Raw genomic sequence first — 21,261 nt, 5'->3', positions numbered from 1 at the left:
ATTTGTACTAAGATTAGACAACCGGAAACGTACTTAATCTTAAGCTAAAGCAACTAAGAGTAATTGAAAATTTGACGACATTTTCTTCGTTTCGACAACTTCTTCCATAAAATAAGATAACCCTCAAACATCAATAAGAACACCCACGATAACATAATCACTAAATTCTTCAAGTTAAACATTGTTTACTTCTTAAATCCACTTTCAAAATAATCCATAACCATACCTATTTTACAGTTTCATATTCATTCTCATATAATACTCCTTTAACATCATTTGTATTATTCAACACAAGATTGTACTCTTAACATGTCAAGAACTATTATTAAAGTTAAGCCATCATTCAAGAATATCACTAACTCCATATTGCACTCCATATTCTCCTCCCTTCCATAATGCAAGTCTTTTAACCTCTAAATATTCTTAATAACATGAATTGAACATAAAACCTTCCTTTAATGATGTAGAAATGGACTTTGGATGTAAATACTTCACTTGGAGAAAACCCCACTTCCACACCAAAGAAATTCTTGGTTTCCACAAGAGAGTACTCTTACACTTGATTCCACTAATTCTTGGTGCTTACTCCTTGATTTCCCTTGGATATATGATAATATAATGAGAGGGTTTTTCTAGAACATTCAAGACTTGGAGAGTGAATGAAATCTGAAAATTTGGGGTGTAACTCGTCCATTTATAGCTGGAACTGGAAAGTTCCAGATAAGCGGGTCGACGACCCGACGACGTGTCGATGGTCCGTCGACTTGCTCCGTCAACTAACACTGAGAATCTCTGATCGCAGAAGTATGTTAACGGTCAGGTTCGCGGTCCCGTTGACGTGTTGACGGTCCGTCGACTTGTTCCGTCGATTGAGGCCTGTAGGTCTCAGTCTGCGAAAAGATATTGACGGTACGCAGTGACGGTCCATGGACATGTCAACGGCCCGTCGGCACTAACTAGTTTCTGCAGATTTTCCTGAATCCGTTCAGATTGCGTCGATTCGATTTTCCAACTTTTAACCCCGTAAATCACCATGAATACCTGCTGATACACTGTGTTCGATATTCTCTACCTAACTTCCTTGGACAAGCTTTCTTCTCTTTTTCCTCAAATGTCTTTGGAATCTTAATTAGAATCATTAAGTATCTCTTATTACTAGTAGGGACATCATATACCCCTTAACTTACGTTACTCTATTCCCCGCACAATGACATGAAATTTTTCTGAGGTGTAACACTCTCCCCCCCCCCCCCCCCCCCCCCCCCTTAAGAACATTCATCCTCAAATGTTAATTTCTCGGGGATTCTATAGAAATTTTGCAAGAGTTTTCCCTGTAATATAGCACCACCAAGATGTCATAACAACCCACAATAGCATTGCCTCCTAGGGCTACAACACAATGGCAAGAAAATGTGGCTGTACGCGACCAAAAGTATTTAAAAGAAAGCATTTCACACCTTATGACAATGGTGTTTCACCTTGAATCTCTTCCAAGGGTGGAAACAAATGTGGATACTTGGACTTTATGTTTTCTTCCGCTTCCCAAGTCATTTTCTCTCAATTATTGTTTTTCCACAAGACCTTAACTGAAGCTACTTCTTTATTTCTAAGCTTCTGTACTTGCCTATCTAGTATGGTAATGGGCACCTCTTCACAAGACAACTTCTCCGTAACTTGAATATCCTTCACTAGCCCGATTCTAGCTGGATCTCCAACACATTTGCGGAGCATCGATACATGAAAAACTGGATGGACTAATTCTAGTTCTGGAGGTAAGTCCAGTTCATAAACTACTTAGCCGGTCCTAAGACTACCTTATAAGGTCCAATTTATCGAGGACTCAATTTTTTATTTTTACCAAATCTCGTCACGCCTTTCATTGGTGATACCTTCAGGAATACCCAATCATCTACTTAGAATTCTAAGTCTCGCCGACGGTTGTCTGCATAAGATTTCTGGGGACTTTGGGCAGTCAACAATCGATCTTGGATAACCTTAATCTTTTCCACCTCTTGTTGAATCAACTCCGGACCTATTAGTCGCCCCACTCCTACTTCGAACCATCCAATTAGGGATCTACACTTCCTTCCATATAGAGCTTCATACGGGGCCATCTGAATACTGGAATGATAGTTGTTGTTGTATGCAAACTCGATAAAAGGTAAGTAATCATCCCAACTACCTCTAAAATATAGCACGAATGCTCGAAACATATCTTCCAAGGTCTGAATGGTACGTTCAACTTGTCCATCTGTCTGAGGGTGGAATGTTGTGCTGAATCTCACCTGAGTACCCAAACCTTCTTGAAAATACTTCCAGAATTTGGCAGTAAATTATGCTCCTCTATCTGTGATAATAAATATCGGGACACCATGAAGTCGCACTATCTCATTAAGATATAACCTTGCATAATCTTCTGCTGAATACATAGTTTTGACTGAAAATAAAATGGGCTGATTTCGTCAGTATGTCCACGATCACCCATATGGAATCATATTTGCACCGAGAACGAGGCAAACCTACAATGAAATCCATGTTAATTACTTCCCATTTCCAAGTTGGAATTTTCATCGCTTGCAATAACCCTCCTAGCTTCTGATGTTCCATCTTCACTTGTTAGCAATTGGGACACTAGGCCACAAATTCTGCTATATCTTTCTTCATTCCATCCTACCAATACATTAACTTGAGATCGTGATACATCTTTGTTGCTCCTGGATGAATAGAATAACAGGAGTAGTGAGCTTCTTCCAAAATCTGACGACGTAGTCCCGCCACCTCTGGCACACACAGTCTGCCTCGATACTTGAGAACTCCATCTGCAGAGGCTTCAAATGGTGACTTTTCTTTCTCAGGAAATATATCTCTATAGTGGCTCGACTAGGGATCTTCATATTGGCGCCTTGTTACCTCGTGTCTAAAGATGAAACAGCTGAATTATGAATACCAACCCATGCGTTGCCTAAATCAATTAGACGAACTCCGAGGCTAGCTAGTTGGTGAAGCTCACGGATTAATTCTTTCTTTTCCAGAGGGGCCTCACATAGACTACCTATTGATTTACGGCTAAGTGCATCAGCCACCACATTTGCTTTTCTAGGGTGGGGTAAAAGACTTACATCATAATATTTCAGTAGTTCTAACCACCGCCTCTGTCGTAGGTTCAACTCTTTCTACTTGAAAATATATTGGAGGCTTTTGTGATCCGTGTAGATATCAACATGAACGCCATACAAATAGTGTCTCCACATCTTTAGCGCATAGATAATCGCAGCTAATTCAAGGTCATGGGTTGGATCATTCTTCTCATGCTTCCACAACTGTCGGGAGGCATAGGCGATGACTTTACCGTATTGCATCAATACGCAACCCAATCCAATACCGGAGGAATCACAATACAGAACATAATCCTCGACCCCCTATGGAAGGGTTAAAACTGGAGCTGAAGTCAACCTATCCTTCAATTCCCGAAAACTACGTTCACAGGCATCGGTCCACTGAAATTTTGCTGACTTCTAAGTTAACTTCGTTAATGGTGCTGAAATAGAAGAAAATCTTTTGACAAATCTTCTATAATAGCCTGCTAATCCCAAGAAGCTACGGACCTCTATAATTCACGAGTCCGAAGAATTCCAAGAACAATGCGCAAGTGGTCGGCATGCTCTATTTCTAACCTAGAATATACCAAAATGTCATCGATGAACACTATCACAAATCGGTCTAGGAAGGGCCTGAACACATTATTCATCAAATCATGAACACCGCCAGGGCATTTGTCAACCCAAACGACATTAATCGAAATTAATATTGACCATATCTGGTTCAGAAAGCTGTCTTTGGAATGTCTTTTTCTCTAACTCTCACTTGATGATATCCTGACCTTAGATCTATTTTGGAAAACCACTTGGCACCCTGTAATTGATCAAATAAATCATCAATTCTCGGAAGAGGATAGTTATTCTTAATCGTCACCATGTTCAACTGTCTATAATCGATGTACATTCGTAAATAACCATCTTTCTTTCTCACAAATAAGACAGGTGCTCCCTATGGGATGAACTGAGTCTAATGAATCTCTTCTCAAGCAAATCTTTCAATTGAGCCTTTAGCTCTTTCAATTCTGCAGGAGTCATTCTATAGGGAAGGATAGATATAGGTTTGGTACCCAACAACACATCGATAGTGAAATCAATCTCTCGTTCCGGTGGAAGGCCTGCGAGTTCTTCTGGAAATACATCTGGGAACTCATTTACTACCGAAACAGATTGGAGGGTTGGTGGCTTTGATTTGGTGTCATGCACTATGACTAAATGATAAATATAGCCTTTGGTGATCATCTTCCCCGCTTTGAGATAGGAAATAAACCTACTCTTGGAGATACTGTGTTACCCTTCCATTCAAGCATTGGTTCGCCCGAAAATTAGAACCGAACTATTTTCGTTCTACAATCCACATTAGCATAGCATGAGGCCAACCAATCCATGCACATAATCACATCAAAATCCAGCATTTCTAGTTCAATCAAATCAGCTGTAGTCTGGTGATCACATACCACAACCACACAATTTTTGTATACTTGTCTAGCTATTGCTGGATCACCAATCGGAGTAGATACCCCGAAAGGTTTAATTGGCTCGGGTTTAACCCCAATACAACCAATAATATAAGGAGTGATATAGGACAACGTAGAACCCGAGTCAATCAATACATAAACATCATAAGAGAATATGGTCAATATGGCTGTAACCACATCTGGGAAGGACTCAAGATCCTGGTGTCCGGCTAGAGCATAAATACGGGGTTGCTGAAGGCCACTCGAATTGAGGGCTCCCCCTCGGCCTCTGCCACGGCCTACTGAAGTCGAAGGAGTTTGCCCGACAGGGCGCACTGACGAAAAAGAGCCTACTGCTGACCCCGTAGGCTGAGCCCTAACTCTATCGCCCATCGACGGATAATCACGCATCATATGCCCAACCTGACCACAGGCATAACAAGCATCTGATCCTTGGCGACACTGGCCCGAATGTAATCTACCACACTGACTACATCGCTGTACCGGTGGTCTCCTCTGGCTAGGATTACCTCCGAACTGGGGACCTGAGACCCTCGAGCTCTGACTAGAATCAGAATAAATGGGGCGATCAAATATCCTACCCGCAAATCGAGGAGGTGCACTAGTCGCTGACTGGGACGAATGTCTGGAATACTGTTCCCGCTGACCCATGAATACTCAATACTAACACCGGTAGATCTGACCCTCTTACTCTGCCTTCTATAAATGTCGCGCTCATCCCTTTGTGATTGTTTCTGCTCTTCTAAATTCTGGGTGTGGGCCTGGATACAGGAGATGTCCATCCCCTCTTGCAATGAAGCTGTCAAACAATATTTGAACAAATGTGACCCTAAGCCACTCACAAATCTATGTACTCTGTCTCCCATATCGGCTACCATGGTGGGAGTGTATCTAGCCAATGAGTTAAAGCGGAGGCTATACTCCCGAGCGCTCATATTTCCTTGCTTTAGATTTAAAAACCTGTCATCTCGGACCCTTCAAACCTCAGGTGGCAAATGATGATGAAGGAAAACATCTACAAATTCCTGCCAAACTGGGGGAGGTGCATTTTCCTTCCTGGAGGCTATCCAATTATTATACCATAGGACGGCAACATCCCACAATTTATAAGACGCTAACGCCACTGACTCAGTATAAGCCCTTACAGCTGTGAAATGATATACACTGGGGTGATCATAAGACATCTACTGCCCAAACATATGTATCTACGAGCCTCTAATTGGAGTACTGAATATAAGGACAGGACAGGACCCCGTCGTGCCCGAGTATGTACACAAAAGAAATCATCAAAAACTGCACCTCCGGAGTAAGGAAGTGCTCCTGTGCAAGCTGATCTGGCTTCTGAGGATCTGGACCGTCTCCCTGTCTACCTGTGGGCATGAACACAGCGTCCAAAAAGAAAAGGACGTCAGTACGAACAATGTACTGAGTATGTAAGGCATACATGGTAACATAACAAAAGAATATAGCGAGCATAAGAAGAAAAATAACTGTAACTGCTTGCCTCTTAAGGCAGAATCATGCATGCTAACTTATATCAATAACAACATCATGTCATGTATGCATATGTAAACTGCCTGACCATATAGGTACGGTGTGATCATCATTAGCCCGCGTCCGGGCCTCTCGCGTCTGGGTACACATCTCAAGCCACCCACTAGTGGTGTCTGCCCATGTCATCTAGACATGGTGTAATCATCATCATAGCTGCCCACTACGCCTGTCGTAGTGGTAACTGCCCGGCCATATAGGCGCAGTGTAATCATACATATACATAATATGAGGCATGCATGGGAGCTCAAGTAAAAGCTATAACTCTATCGGAGTGACGTATGGTCGGGAACCGCCAATTTCGTTACGGAATAATCATCATCGTTATGCCTCACCTCAGGAGAACTAATATCATGAGGTGAGACAACCACAAGAAGTAACACCAATGAGATCATAAAGTAGAACTATTAAACTCATGAAAGCATCACTATCATCATTATTACCATAGAACATATCCCATCTCTACGCAGGAAACTCTTAATACTCTTTAGCTTTCGTCTTTTGGAATGTAAGAAGGTCATGGGAATTTCCAAAAAGAAATCACAATATATATATGGATCATGCCTTTGAAGGAAGGGCTAGCCTTACATACCTTTATATCTTTTTTTTAACTCTATTGCCTACTTGTTTGCCTTTCGAGCTCGCGATGCTACCTTCATGAGAATTTGTACTACGATTAGACAACCCGGAAACGTACTTAATCTTAAGCTAAAGCAACTAAGAGTAATTGAAAATTTGGCGACATTTTCTTCGTTTCGACAACTTCCATAAAATAAGATAACCCTCAAACATCAATAAGAACACCCACGATAACATAATCACTAATTCTTCAAGTTAAATATTGTTTACTTCTTAAATCCACTTTTAAAATCATCGATAACCATATCTATTTTACAGTTTCATATTCATTCTCACCTAACTTTCTCCGATACACTGTGTTCGATATTCTTTACCTAACTTTCTCCGACAAGCTTTTTTCTTTTTTTTCTCAAATGTCTTTGGAAGCTTAATTAGAATCATTAAGTTTCCCTTCTTACTAGTAGGGACATCATATACCCCTTAACTTACGTTAGTCTATTCAGTGCACAACGACATGAAATTTTTTCAAAGTGTAACAACAAAAAGGGCTATGCGGAAAAATAAATACTCCTTATGCAAAACAGCTAGCCATAAAAAACAACATGTCCAAGCCGAAATGCTCCATAGTTGTAAATTGCATGGTGTTGTAACAATAGTTATCTGTTGGATCTTTATGACATTTTAATGTATTCTTTCTTAGTATGGTAATTTATGTTCTTGGCGATTGTGAATTGTTGACACCCAATTTTGTCCCGCATCTCCTCCGAAATACCTATTTATGCTTCTAATATTTTTGGAATAAAAAAAATATACATTATGTTTTACTATAATTATTAGCCTTTTATCAATACCGGCATTGCATTATTCTATTACAGTTACTAGCTATCCTCATCATCATTTATCATTTATCACTTATTATTATTATTATTATTATTATTATTATTATTATTATTATTATTTATTACTATTATTATAATTCACAATTTTCTATCATTTCGACATTTTACCAGCTTACGCACACGCATCGCATTTATCTTTGCATAATTAAATAATAGTATTTATTTTACTGTGAATTTTCGAAATATTATTGCACGGCTATTACAACGCCATTTTTTTTATCTGAGCATTAATGATTGCATATTTTATATTAAATAATATTTTAATACAAATTATTTAAATAGGCCTTTATTTTCCCAATCAACTCATATTATTTTCGAACCAATTCACAAAACCAGTCCACATTTTAATTTATGTGGCCACATTTTAATTCACCCCAGCCCATCCTTTTAATTTTGGCCAGCCCATTCACTTAATACCAGTCCAAAAGAAATTAAACCAGCCCATTATCCATTAACCCGGTCCAACCCAAAATAGGGACCCGACCCGTTTTCTTAATTAATTGAAAACGGGTAGGGTTCCTATCCCTTTCATTTTTTCCTCCGTCCGCCGCCCTTCCCCCTTTCTCTCTTTCTCCTTCTCTCCTCCATCCCCCTCACCTGACATCTCCACCACGCCTCTGACACCCCTCACTCCCCTCTGTCGCCTCCACCATGCCCTATTCCCCACGCTTCTACCACCCCCCACTTTGTCTTGTCCCACGCTCCTCTCTCTCTTCTTCACATGAAAACCCTAACAATCCCCTATAAATATTCATTTTCCAAGTCAGTAGAAGAGGATTTTTTGGATTGGTGAAACCCCCCCTCCCCCTAAGAATCAAAGTTGTTTAGCCGCCGGAAATTCCCTGAAAATTAAAGATCTTGAAGCCCCTAAAATTCTCCAAATATAGATATATATCCAGTTTCAGTAGTGATAGGAAATTCTAAACGTCGAATCAAGAACATTAAATCAATTTTTCTATTTTTCTGCTTGCCTCTGGGTCACTTTTAGTCCGAGCATACGCAAGTTCGAATTTCAAAGTGTTCGAGTGGATATCAAAACCTTCGTCCCCATTTCGCTGCACCCGAAGAAGGTAAATTTCCTTCCCTTAAATTATCTTTAGTATTTGTTGAAATGTCTGAAACTGTTCATGTGATCTGTTTTTGCTTAGTTGTATTTCAGATTTTGTTCGTAGTTATTTTAGTTGTATTAGACATGTTTGGTTATGTTTAGTTCAGTTTTGGGACTGTTGCAGCTTTACATGCAAGTTTGGATTAACCAGGTGCTTTAAGTTCATCTTTGTTTGCCTGTATGTCCTGGGATTAATCATGTGTTAGCGTTGATTTAGATAAGCCTGTTTATATGTTTCTGTATTAGTCTGCTTGTGTGGTTAAGCATGTTTATTTATGATAATTCAATTTAGTTTGTGTAAGTATGTGAACAACTCTCCTTTAGTCAATTAATTTCAGTCCGGTAGTTCGATGAGTGTTTATGTGTTCATACGTTGGCTATTGTCTCGGTTGGTTAATTTTAGTTTAGCTTAGTAGCATTATGAATATCCCTGTTTTAGTTAGTCTAGTCTCGGGCCAGAAGTTAAAATATTGGGATGTTTCCTATTTAGTTTGGTTTAACTTCCAATTTAGTAGTTTGATTATGTGTCAACATGAACTATACTAATATGATATCATTTATGTCTCTATATCTAAGCTTGTGATTGTTGTATTAAAGACATGTGGCTAAGGAATCTTTATACTAGATTAATCACAATTATGCGATAGAGTGTATAAAATATGAGTTTTAAAATAGGTTCTGTCTGTTTTAGTTGGCTGTTCAGTTCAGTTATTTGGCACGGGTGAGGTATTATTAGCTTTAAATTCTATGAAGTATATGTCTAGCCTCAAATCAGTTGAAATCTGGCTGCATGTTAGTTAAGTTAATGAATTAAAATCGACCTATGCATGGCTTTGTTGGAATTGTGTGAGCTCATGTAGATTGTAGAAATGTATGTTGTTTTTCTACTTCTGCATTCAGCACACTGTCCATTAGGGATTTGTTGATTTATGTAAATTAAATGGTATCATTGCAGTGTTGGCTTGGATGTCTTGCTCCTTGTTAAATATGTGCTCCTATCTAATTTGAAGATTATGGTGTCGGATAAATCATCATTTGGTTCGAGTGTCAAGATTGATCTTTGAATGATCAAAATACTTCTAAAAACAAGTCCCTAGTACTATCACTCTACGTTATCCCATGAAGTGAACTGTATGTGTCTAGTCTCTTGGAGATATAATGAACCAGTTTTCTTCTTTTATTAGTAGTCTTCCATGCTTCTTTTATTAGCGCGTTCCTGCCATCTTAGATCAGTGTCGAAGTGTTGAGTTGGCTGCTGAATTCTTATAAAATGCTTTGTTATCACCACTACATGCATATTCTGGAACCTCTGAGGATAACTGAACAATCTTGTTTGAGAATTCTTTTTTTTTTCAAAACTGTTTGTTTCATATGCATTCATCCATGAGAGGTCTTTTAAGTTATAGTATAACTACAACATGTTAAAACTAATCCACCTAAGTACTAGCCTGCTGAACCTTTTGCTAGTTTATTTAACTGCATAAATACTAGAACAATTATGGATTTCCTAGCTAAAATATTATGTCTACATGTTTAACTGCCCAGTTTAGTCGTTTGTTGAAAATCCCCTATTATTTCCCTTTCAAGTAAATCATGTTCAGGAAAGAGCTACTCTCAGTCTAAGACTAATCTGAACTTTTGGGGGGATGGGTATGAGTACATAGTCTAAGATTAATTTAATCTAACAGCCTTGTTCTTGGTTAGATTTCACTCTCACCAGATCAGTCTTTCCCTTTTCTCTGTTTATTGAGAACATGTTTGAATGTCATGTTTAGAACTTATTGCAGTACAAGAGTTGCGTGATGGAGATTATGTTGGTTGTTTCTCTTTTTTCTTTAACAAAAAAAATTGAATAAGAATGACTGTGTTTTCCATCAGAGTAAATTGAATATGTTGGAAAACTTTTCTGGGAAATTTCTCTTTTGTGGCCTAAAGTTTTTTATGTGGATTCACTTATCTAGCTAGCATGAATTATGCCGATACTTGTATAGTTTCTATGCTAATCTTTATTTCCCCTTCTTTTGCATGTACACTTTGAGAGCAACATGGAGTCTTCATAAAAGACTCACCGCCGCAAGCAGTCTCGTTTGAGATTAACGTCTGTTGCCATTAAACCCAAGACTTGACTTACATCTCCAGTAACGCCTCTCATGCTCTCAGAAAAATGCATCCAAACAAAAACAACGGAACTTCCCTTCTTATAGTGTCAATCGATTTTACGCCTTATATATTTCTTACAGATCTCATGACTTACTAGCATATTTTTATTTCCTTTCATAAGCATGGTTAGTTTTAGAGTACTTCCGGTAGTTAATCTTATGGGTTAGTTTAGGGATAACGGATTTAGAGTTCAAGAGATTTGAAGTGGCGCCTTAAAGAGTTCGTTAATTTAATCTATTTTCATAGGTTGAGGATTTTAAGTTATTAATTTGATAGAAGTTTATCTCTAACTATACCTTGGATCAATAGCAATCTTTTTGTTGATTCACCTGCGCCAACTGAAGTTCAAACAAGTAAACATCTTTGAGCATTAATAGCAAATCTTGGATAATTGGTAAGCACCGAGCAAACCTTTTATAAGCTAAAAGTTATTACCTTTACTCGGTTCCTCTAAATAAAAGTAGCATTTTGTTCCTAATTTGTCAAACATTTTTTAAAGGTTCAAGTTTTCTGTTTAAACAATGTTCACAACGTATGAGTCAAATTATTATGAAGTGCCATTATTTTCTTGGTAACTCAGTTAATTATTTACTTGTGTTCAACTATGAGGTTTACTTACGTTTTCTTTATCTACTACTTTCAACTAGTCCACTAAATGTCATTATTTAAAAAACGCTCAACACACTATTTTTGAAATTAATTAACCTAAGTTTGGTCGGATAACCGTAAGTTAACGGATTCTAAAGGATGTCTAACCCCTTCCCTTTAGGATAATATAGAGCCCTTACCTAGAATCACACTGGTTAAGCAGAATATTAATTGAGGTTTAGTTTTAACTTTGCCATAGTTAATCTCTAGGTGTCCTAATTCACCGTTAAATTAATTAGGTGGCGACTCCTTAAAATAAAACAAATAGGAATCACCAATATGTTGTACCCTAATCTCAACCCGGTTAAAAAGGGGTATAACATGAACTTTGTTTATATGATATGTTGTTCGTGTTCACATCACTAATGTGTGTATTCTTGTTAATAAATTATTGTACAGTTTCCAACAAGTAATGAATTTGTTGCAACAGCTCTGTAACTTGCTGGGTTTTATCCAACAAGTAACAGGATTTGTTGCAGCAACTAGTAACATGTTGCATTTTATCAAACAACTGACAGACCTTATTGCAGCAACTACTAAGTCGTTGAACATATGTCACAGCCCAACCGGAGGAATATGACGGACACCCAGAAGCTGACCTCCTAGATACCACTAAACGTACATGACATATCTGCTCATGCTCATTCTGGGCCACCTGAGGGCACTCACAACATGATCTGCTGACTGATAGATGTCATAAACCGGAGGGTCACAACCCTCAAAATACATATATATATATATATATATATATATATATATATATATACATGCATCACTAACTGAATCGAGGTGCAAGCCGACAAGGCTACCCGATAAAACTATGTAACCAAACATGTGCTGCGGGCCACACTGTCTGACTGAATATAAGCGTCTATGAGCCTCTACTGACATACTAGACATGCTGCGGACGGGACAGGGCCTCCACCCTACCCATAACATCGAGACACATACCCGATCTAGACGCATACTCTGACAAGAGAGGAGTGCTCCACTATCAAGATGAAGAAGCAGCCTAAGGATGTGACCTGTCTTCCTGGCTATCTGAACCTGCAGTCATGAACGCAGCCCCCCACACAATAGGGGAGTCAGTACGGATAATGTACTGAGCATGTAAGGCAGAAGAGTAACATATACATAGGAGTCATGAAGAAATCTGAGAACCATAACTAAACTGACTGACGGAATACATCTATATGAATGCATCTGTATGTCTGACTATCTGAACATGTCTGTATGAATGCATCTGTATGTCTTACTATCTGAACATATCTGTATATCTCTGCTTACTAAAAAATTTCTCTGAGGGCGTATGATATGCAATGCATAGGTCATAGTGCCGAGGAACGTTCGGCTCGATCCCTATCCCATATAGGCCCCTTCGGGCATCATGATCATCATATAAGCCCCTTCGGGCAGCCCTTTCGGGCATCATAATCATCATCACTGTGCACCAGCTGATCATGTGGTAATGCGTATATAATGCCTCGCCCTTTTCCCATACCCTATATATAGATATATAATATACATAATATACACGTATATAACGCCTTCTGGTCGCGGGTCAATATGCATGTATGCAAATGAATGTAGTGCATAAACATAAACTAACCTTATCATGACACAATATTTAGGACCCATGAACAGAAGGAATAATCATAATAGAGGGGTACAGGATCATCAATAACTGAGATGCTCTTAAAACTTCTAAGATTAGAGTAATATGAAGACTCGATTACTCGTCGTTCGTTCGCATCATAAGATCATGCCAAAAAGAAATAAAGGGAAAGCCTTAACATACCTTTTTGGTCGCCTTAACTTTAACTATTCAACGCTTGGCCTCTGATGTGGCGTGATTTTACGCCACAATCGATGCTTTTCGGCTATAAGTTTTACTTGTTTTTAAGCGAGTCTATGTGATTTTACGTAATTTTTGTCATGTTTCAGGTAATACGAGGTCCCTAGAGCCTAATTGAGGAAAACAAGCGAAAAAGAGTAGAAAAAGTTGATCACTGGAAGTAAATCGAGATTCTAGAAATTTTGGGAATAAATTGTTCTGCGCGATCGCGCAGTGAACACACGCGTTCGCGCCCACGCGCGCTTGGAACTATACGCGTTTGCGCTATCTTCTCACGCGTTCGCGCTGAAGTAAGGAGAGTGGAGCTGACGTCATCCACGCGATCGCGCAGACATATGGCGCGATCGCGTTGAAGGAATTCGGGCCATACCGAACAGAACTCGGATTTTTATGATTTTTGCTATTCCAGTTCCTATAAAAAGCCAACTAGGGTTTTCTAAACATATCTTTGGCAGTTTTCACAAGTTGGAGGCTAGGGTTCCTACAAAAATGTTCTCTCTTCTATTTAATCCTTGTTGATGGAAATCTCTTGGTGACAATTAATATTGACACTCTTGTTATGCTTATTTATTCATTTGCATTATTCTTAATCAAGTAAGTTCTCGTTATTTTAATTATTCTTGTTCTTGAATGTTTTCAATGGATTAGCTAACCTTTGAACTCGCCCATTTACTTTGTTTGAAACTTGGAAGAGGAAGAACGGAGTTAGGATAGAATAATTAACATAAATTTGGGGCGTTAACCCTCATCTAATAGAAGTTGACCTAGGAATAGGCAATACCACTTGTAGCCATATTCGGATGTTCTTAATGCTCCTAATTGCTTGAGGGATCTTCAATTGGGTAGTCTAGTTAATCTTCGGAAGAAGTTAATTTAGAGTCATTATCCGAGGCTAAATAACATAAACTTGTTATTATTTATAATTCGTGAAATAGATTGGATCGTTACTTGAGAAGTAGTTTCCTTTATTCCATTCTTGTTGTCATTGATCAATTTACTTGCTTTCTAGATTAGAATTTATATTTCCATATTTTATCAAAACCTTATAAAAAAAAACCACCATTGATGCGTTCGGGCATAGCTATTGTTAGTGATAATTCCTAATCTGCTTAAATCGCCTACATATTTTTCTCTGTGGGATTCGACCCCAACCTTGTTGGGTTACTATATTTGACAACGTCTGCGTTATACCATTAAGAGGTGTAATTTGAGCGTATCAAATTTTGGCGCCGTTGCCGGGGAACAATTGGCGTATTTTGGCTAATCTAGGAAATAAGCTAACTTGCTTTGAACCGAACCCGTAAATATTTATGTAAGTGTTTTCGGTGTTTTATTTTATTTTATAAATATATATATATATATATATATATATATATATATATATATATATATATATATATATATATATATATATATATATATATATAATGGCATCTTTCCATGAAAACTTGTTTAGTAGTGATTTTTATTGTGAGCATGGCCAAATTGGTGAGTTCAAACTCATATGGAGTGTCTATTAGGTGAGAGTAATGAAAATCAAAAAGCCTTAAAAGAGTATTTGGAATCTAGTCTCCAACTTGGTTTGATGACAAAAGAAGAAAATCTTCCATGGGCAAATCATTACGAACTCCCCAATGCTCAAGATGAAAGGGTAAATCATGAAGATGAGTTTATTGGGAATGCCAAAGAAAAAAATGAATGGGAGTCAACCATTGTTCTGAACAATATGGTTGGTGTTGACCCCAATCCGGGGGAAAAAGAGGATGTCATAATTCAAAAAGTTCAAGAGCCTTATATTTTGCAATTTGAAAATTCAACAAGGCAAAATGACATTCCTCACTTGAAAGCCAAGAAGTGTAGGATGAACAATATTTTACTTGGCGTGATCAAATATTTACCACCCCCCACTGCTCGTGGTCACAAACTTGATTCCAAGTTAGGTGCCCAATTCATAAGCTCCAAATGGCGAGAAAAGCGGTAAAGTTGGTAACCGTCGTGCCGCGACGTTAACTTAAGCGCTTGGTGGGAGGTAACCCATCGTTTTAAAAAATTTAAATCATTTTTGAAATTTGATTTTTTTAGAACAGTTTAGTTTATGATTTGTGACTAATCTGCAGAGTTTTAAAAATTTTGGAATTGTTTTAAGCAGGTTGGGTTTTCAGAACAGCCACAAATCAGTAGTTGCTGCTAAAACATGAGTTATAATTTGTTAGACTGGTTTCTGTACTTATTTTCTGACACTGGAAAAATAGGGTATCATATTCCTCTGCGCGAACGCGTGTAATTTGGCGCGACCGCGTTTAAAAAAAAAAAAAAAAGGTCAGCGCTAATGCGCTACACGACCATGCGAACGCGCCTTTGCGCAGTTCCAGGTATACAAAACAGACGAGAAAAGGGGTGTAACCCCCATTTTCCTCACTTTTCTCTCCATTTTCTCTCACTTTTCTCTCAAATCCAACTTCAAATTTTAAGAAAAATTCTTCAACTTGCAACCACAAGGTATGTGATTCTCTCATTTTATTGTTCCTAGGGTTGTTTTTATCATCTTTTTATGTTAGAAATTGTGAAAGAAAAATTTTCTTTCACTTGTTTAAGCATAAAAATTTGATGAAATTGTTGAATTTCTTGTCATGTAAATTGTTGTTTGTTGTTGAGTGAAGTGAGTTGAGAGTTGGGTGTTGATATGAAAAGAAACAAATGGGGCAAAATACGTGCTTAAAATCATTGAATCGAAGCCCCAAAAATGATGCCCATAACTTGTTTGTGAAAATGCTTCTGAAAAGCTGAAACGACTGAGCGCGTTCGCGCAGACACATGACGCGAACGCGTATAAAAAATGAAACAGACCAGTGCGAACGCGCCCATTGATTGCGTGAACGCGCTGAAATACATAAGTGAAACAGCGCGAACGCGCCGCCTTGTTGCGCGAACGCGCAGAAGAAAAACAGGCAGTTCAAAAACAGAAAGCTTGCACAGAGCTTCTCAAAACTTCTATGACCAATTCCTTTGGCCTAATTGCCTCATTATACATTGTTTTATGTATTCATATGTGTGCTCGACATGTGTGTTCATTTTGTAGGTACTTACGCTTGAAAAATGGCTTCAACATCCAATTTTACGCAAGTGCCCATGATTGAATACTACGATACTACCACCTTTCAGTCGGTAAAATGTTCGAAGCTATATGATAGACTGCTGGGAAAGAGCTTCATCGAAGAAAGGGGCATCGTAACAAAAAATTTGGAAGAAAAGATGCCCGAGTTCTATGGAATGCTGGTAACAAGCGGATGGATACGCTTTGCGGATGAACAATCAAGGCAAATTACACCCTTGTACGGGAATTCTATGCAAATGCTGCTGAGGCAGACATTACACATCGGGCAATTGTCAAAGTCAGAGGTGTAGATGTCCTGTGCAATGCTTCTCGAATCAATGCCTACTACAATCTGCAGGATGGTGACAACAGTGAGATGGCACAGAGGTACGAACAAATGCGGCAACAATGGTTGGTGACCCACCTCCACGGTGGAGAGCAACCAAAGTGGTTGACCACAATGCAAAGAAAGATTGACTCTACAGAGTTCACTGCCGAGGCCAAAACTTGGCTAGATATTGTGACATCCAGAGTGTTACCTACCAAACATGATTCAGAGGTGCCTCTTGATAGGGCTAAACTAATTTGTGTTGTGATGGAAGGGTTGCCTATTGACGTGGGGAGGCTTATTATGGAAGGAATACAGGAGGTGGTGCTTGAAAGGACTAAGAGTCTATTCTTCCCGTCGTTGATCACTTATTTGTGCGCCACTGATGGGGTGCCCACGAGGCCAGGTGATAAAGAAAAGGGGCCCGGCGGACCGATTCATCCATTAAAGAAAAGAGGGCCCGGTAATGCGCAGAAGAAAAGAAAGGTTGACGTAGCAGCCCCTTCATTTGGGCAGTTCACCTCTACTGCATCAGAGTCGACTGGTGGAGCATCTGATCCCCCCATGGCTATACCAATCTTGCCACCACTGCAAGAAGACGCCAGGTCTTTCCAGTATATCTCCACCCAAGTCAATGGGGTGGACAATCGGATTCAGCAGCTAGTGGCTAGTCTCCCTTCGGGCCCATATGGAGAGGGCACATCTACAGCTCCCTCTGGTCCTGGTGGTCCGACATTAGCAGGTGTGGTGGAGGACATGAAGCATATAAAAGAAAAGCAGGGTAAAATAGAGAGGAGGCAGAAAAAGGCACGGGAGCACGCCAAAAAGCAAAGCAAGTTTTTGAACAAAATGATGAGTATTCTGAGGAGTGTATGCGGAGCACAGCATGAAGAGGAGGAAAATGAGGAAGATTTTGTCCTGCCAGAGCCCATCAGCTCCAGTTCCGAGGGTGAGCAGAGATGACCATAGCACTCAGTGCTAGTAGGTATGCCTAGGATTTTTATTGTTTTTATTTTTTTTTTTGTTTTTTGAATGCTTATGGGATGCAGTGTGGACACTGCAAATTTTTTTAGTTGGGGGTGGCTATCTGGTATTGTTGTATCGTAAATATGTGTTTAGGAACCTCCCCGGCTTTTCTTTGCCAGAGTTCTTTTCCTGAGGGGGGTTTTATTTTGTTGAAACTGGCATGTTTAGGATGTTGCTTAGGTTGAGTAGAGTAATTTTGGCTTATTTGGTACTACTTTGTAACTAATGGCATGTATTGTGGTTTGTTGGAAATTTTGGACCCCTCGAAAAATTGAAAAATGCATACTTAGAACAGGATTGATTAACATGATTGATTCTTTATATGACATTATTATTATTGGGGTATTGTGTGTGATAAATGACTACTTAGGAGGTCACAAGTGTAAAAATAATCGTCTTTATGCCAATGTGTGTGTGAGCTGTTAGTTTGATTCTATTTATGCATGTATAATCTAGAACTTGCCCGGTTGGTCTTGTATGAAATCTGAAAGTTAGTTTGGTTGTGAGATGATCTTAGGCTTTCTTTGTTGAAATAGTCACTTAGCCTAAATAAGCCTTACCAAAAGTTTTAAATACCCCTAGTTTCCCTTTTTTTTTTTTTTTGAGCCTTTTGACCTTTTCCTTGGCTAGCCAATTATGAAACCTTACCCTTTGTGCAATTAATCCATCTTCGCACCCGTTCCCTCCTTGATGCTACTAGTTAGATGAGGCAAAATGCCTAAGTTGGGGGTGAATTAAATGTGGAGTACATGTTAAAAACATAAGTTGGGGGTGGTGGAGTTTGCTAGTGGAGATTCGATGTGGTAGTTACGTATATATATATATATATATATATATATATATATATATATATATATATATATATATATATATATAATTAATCAGAAAATTGTAACACAAAAAGATTTGTAAGTTGGTTAGGAGTAAAACCACATCGAGGTCGAAAACTGAAAGAAAATAAAGGGGTGGAAAGAAAAGAGGCGAATTAAGGTGACAAGATGTTGTAGTGTTCAAGGAGGGTGAGTCACTAATATCCAAAAAATATCTGACCCGTCCCTAAACCTACATTACAAGCCGAAACAAGTCCTAATGTGATCACAACCGAACGAGCCTAGGATGAAAACATAGAAAATAAGGGCAAGTCTATGGTATTTGCATGTGTAGATATGAATTCTTTGTGAGTGTTGAGTGTTTTTCTCTTCTCCTTCATATTCGTCCCATTCTTGTCATATATATGTGTGTTGGGACATTCTTTGGTCTATGTGAGGGCATAAGGATGAGAATTGAACAAAATAAAGTGACCGCCTAAAGTAGCGTTTGTGTGCACCATAATATGTTCGATAATGTAATGTCATTCATTGAAGCTTCATTGTTAGTCGTAGTGTTCTTGAGTTGTGCATATTGCTTTAAAGTAGAAAGTTGGGGTGGTCGTTTAAAGGAAAACATGCATGCCGGTAGTTCAAAGTCAAAACCAATGTAGACATTGTTATTCTATGATATCTAGGTGTTAGATTGAGTCGTTGTTTTGTATGGCTTGCTTGAGGACAAGCAAATACTTTAAGTTGGGGGTGTTGATGTGGCGTGATTTTACGCCACAATCGATGCTTTTCGGCTATAAGTTTTACTTGTTTTTAAGCGAGTCTATGTGATTTTACGTAATTTTTGTCATGTTTCAGGTAATACGAGGTCCCTAGAGCCTAATTGAGGAAAACAAGCGAAAAAGAGTAGAAAAAGTTGATCACTGGAAGTAAATCGAGATTCTGGAAATTTTGGGAATAAATTGTTCTGCGCGATCGCGCAGTGAACACACGCGTTCGCGCCCACACGCGCTTGGAACTATACGCGTTCGCGCTATCTTCTCACGCGTTCGCGCTGAAGTAAGGAGAGTGGAGCTGACGTCATCCACGCGATCGCGCAGACATATGGCGCGATCGCGTTGAAGGAATTTCGGGCCAGACCGAACATAACTCGGATTTTTACGATTTTTGCTATTCCAGTTCCTATAAAAAGCCAACTAGGGTTTTCTAAACATATCTTTGGCAGTTTTCACAAGTTGGAGGCTAGGGTTCCTACAAAAATGTTCTTTCTTCTATTTAATCCTTGTTGATGGAAATCTCTTGGTGACAATTAAGATTGACACTCTTGTTATGCTTATTTATTCATTTGCATTATTCTTAATCAAGTAAGTTCTTGTTATTTTAATTATTCTTGTTCTTGAATGTTTTCAATGGATTAGCTAACCTTTGAACTCGCCCATTTACTTTGTTTGAAACTCGGAAGAGGAAGAACGGAGTTGGGATAGAATAATTAACATAAATTTGGGGCGTTAACCCTCATCTAATGGAAGTTGACCTAGGAATAGGCAATACCACTTGTAGCCATATTCGGGTGTTCTTAATGCTCCTAATTGCTTGAGGGATCTTCAATTGGGTAGTCTAGTTAATCTTCGGAAGAAGTTAATTTAGAGTCATTATCCGAGGCTAAATAACATAAACTTGTTATTATTTATAATTCGTGAAATAGATTGGATCGTTACTTGAGAAGTAGTTTCCTTTATTCCATTCTTGTTGCCATTGATCAATTTACTTGCTTTCTAGATTAGAATTTATATTTCCATATTTTATCAAAACCTTATAAAAAAAAACCACCATTGATGCGTTCGGGCATAGCTATTGTTAGTGATAATTCCTAATCTGCTTAAATCGCCTACATATTGTTCTATGTGGGATTCGAACCCAACCTTGTTGGGTTACTATATTTGATAACGTCCGCGTTATACCATTAAGAGGTGTAATTTGAGCGTATCAGCCTCCCAGGCTCGTAAATCTATATTCAAGAAAATTTATACTATTGTTAGACTATCTTCATAGGCCTGTTTTAAGCCCTCAAACTAACTCTTTCTAGAATCTGTTGAAATTTCGGCAGCATCTCCCCTATTTATATGCCTAGCTCAAAATTATAATCCAGCAACCAACAACAAGAATAACAATACCAACATCAACCACAATATTATCAACACCCATAGGTTCCATAAAACATCCCACCCGACATTTTTCAAATTTCTCAACTAACCATAACCATATCCACAATACCATAATCAAGGAATTATATTTAATTTAATCTCAAATTAGTCCAAAATCTCCTTTCAAACTCACCTCATGCCCATCAACTTATTCGAACACTTTATGATTTTTCTCCTATGATTCTTTCCTCTCCAAGAATTGTTAAACCTTTACATCATCTCAATCATGTAAATAATATGAAGAACATACCTTATAGTAGAAGAACTTCACTTTATTCACCCCTTTCGAAGACCAAGTTCATCACCACCTTGAAGAGAAACAAGAACAATTACCTTCCATGGATTTGGTAGAAAGAGTTTTGGAGAAGTGTAGAGAGAATTTTAGGGAGAGAAGAGGGTAGAATATGAGAGAAGGTGG

The sequence above is a fragment of the Lycium barbarum genome, chromosome 8, assembly GCF_019175385.1.
Source record: "Lycium barbarum isolate Lr01 chromosome 8, ASM1917538v2, whole genome shotgun sequence".
Classification (NCBI taxonomy): Eukaryota; Viridiplantae; Streptophyta; class Magnoliopsida; order Solanales; family Solanaceae; genus Lycium; species Lycium barbarum.
The sequence above is the reverse complement of the archived record's forward strand: the minus strand, read 5'-3'. Positions refer to the sequence as shown.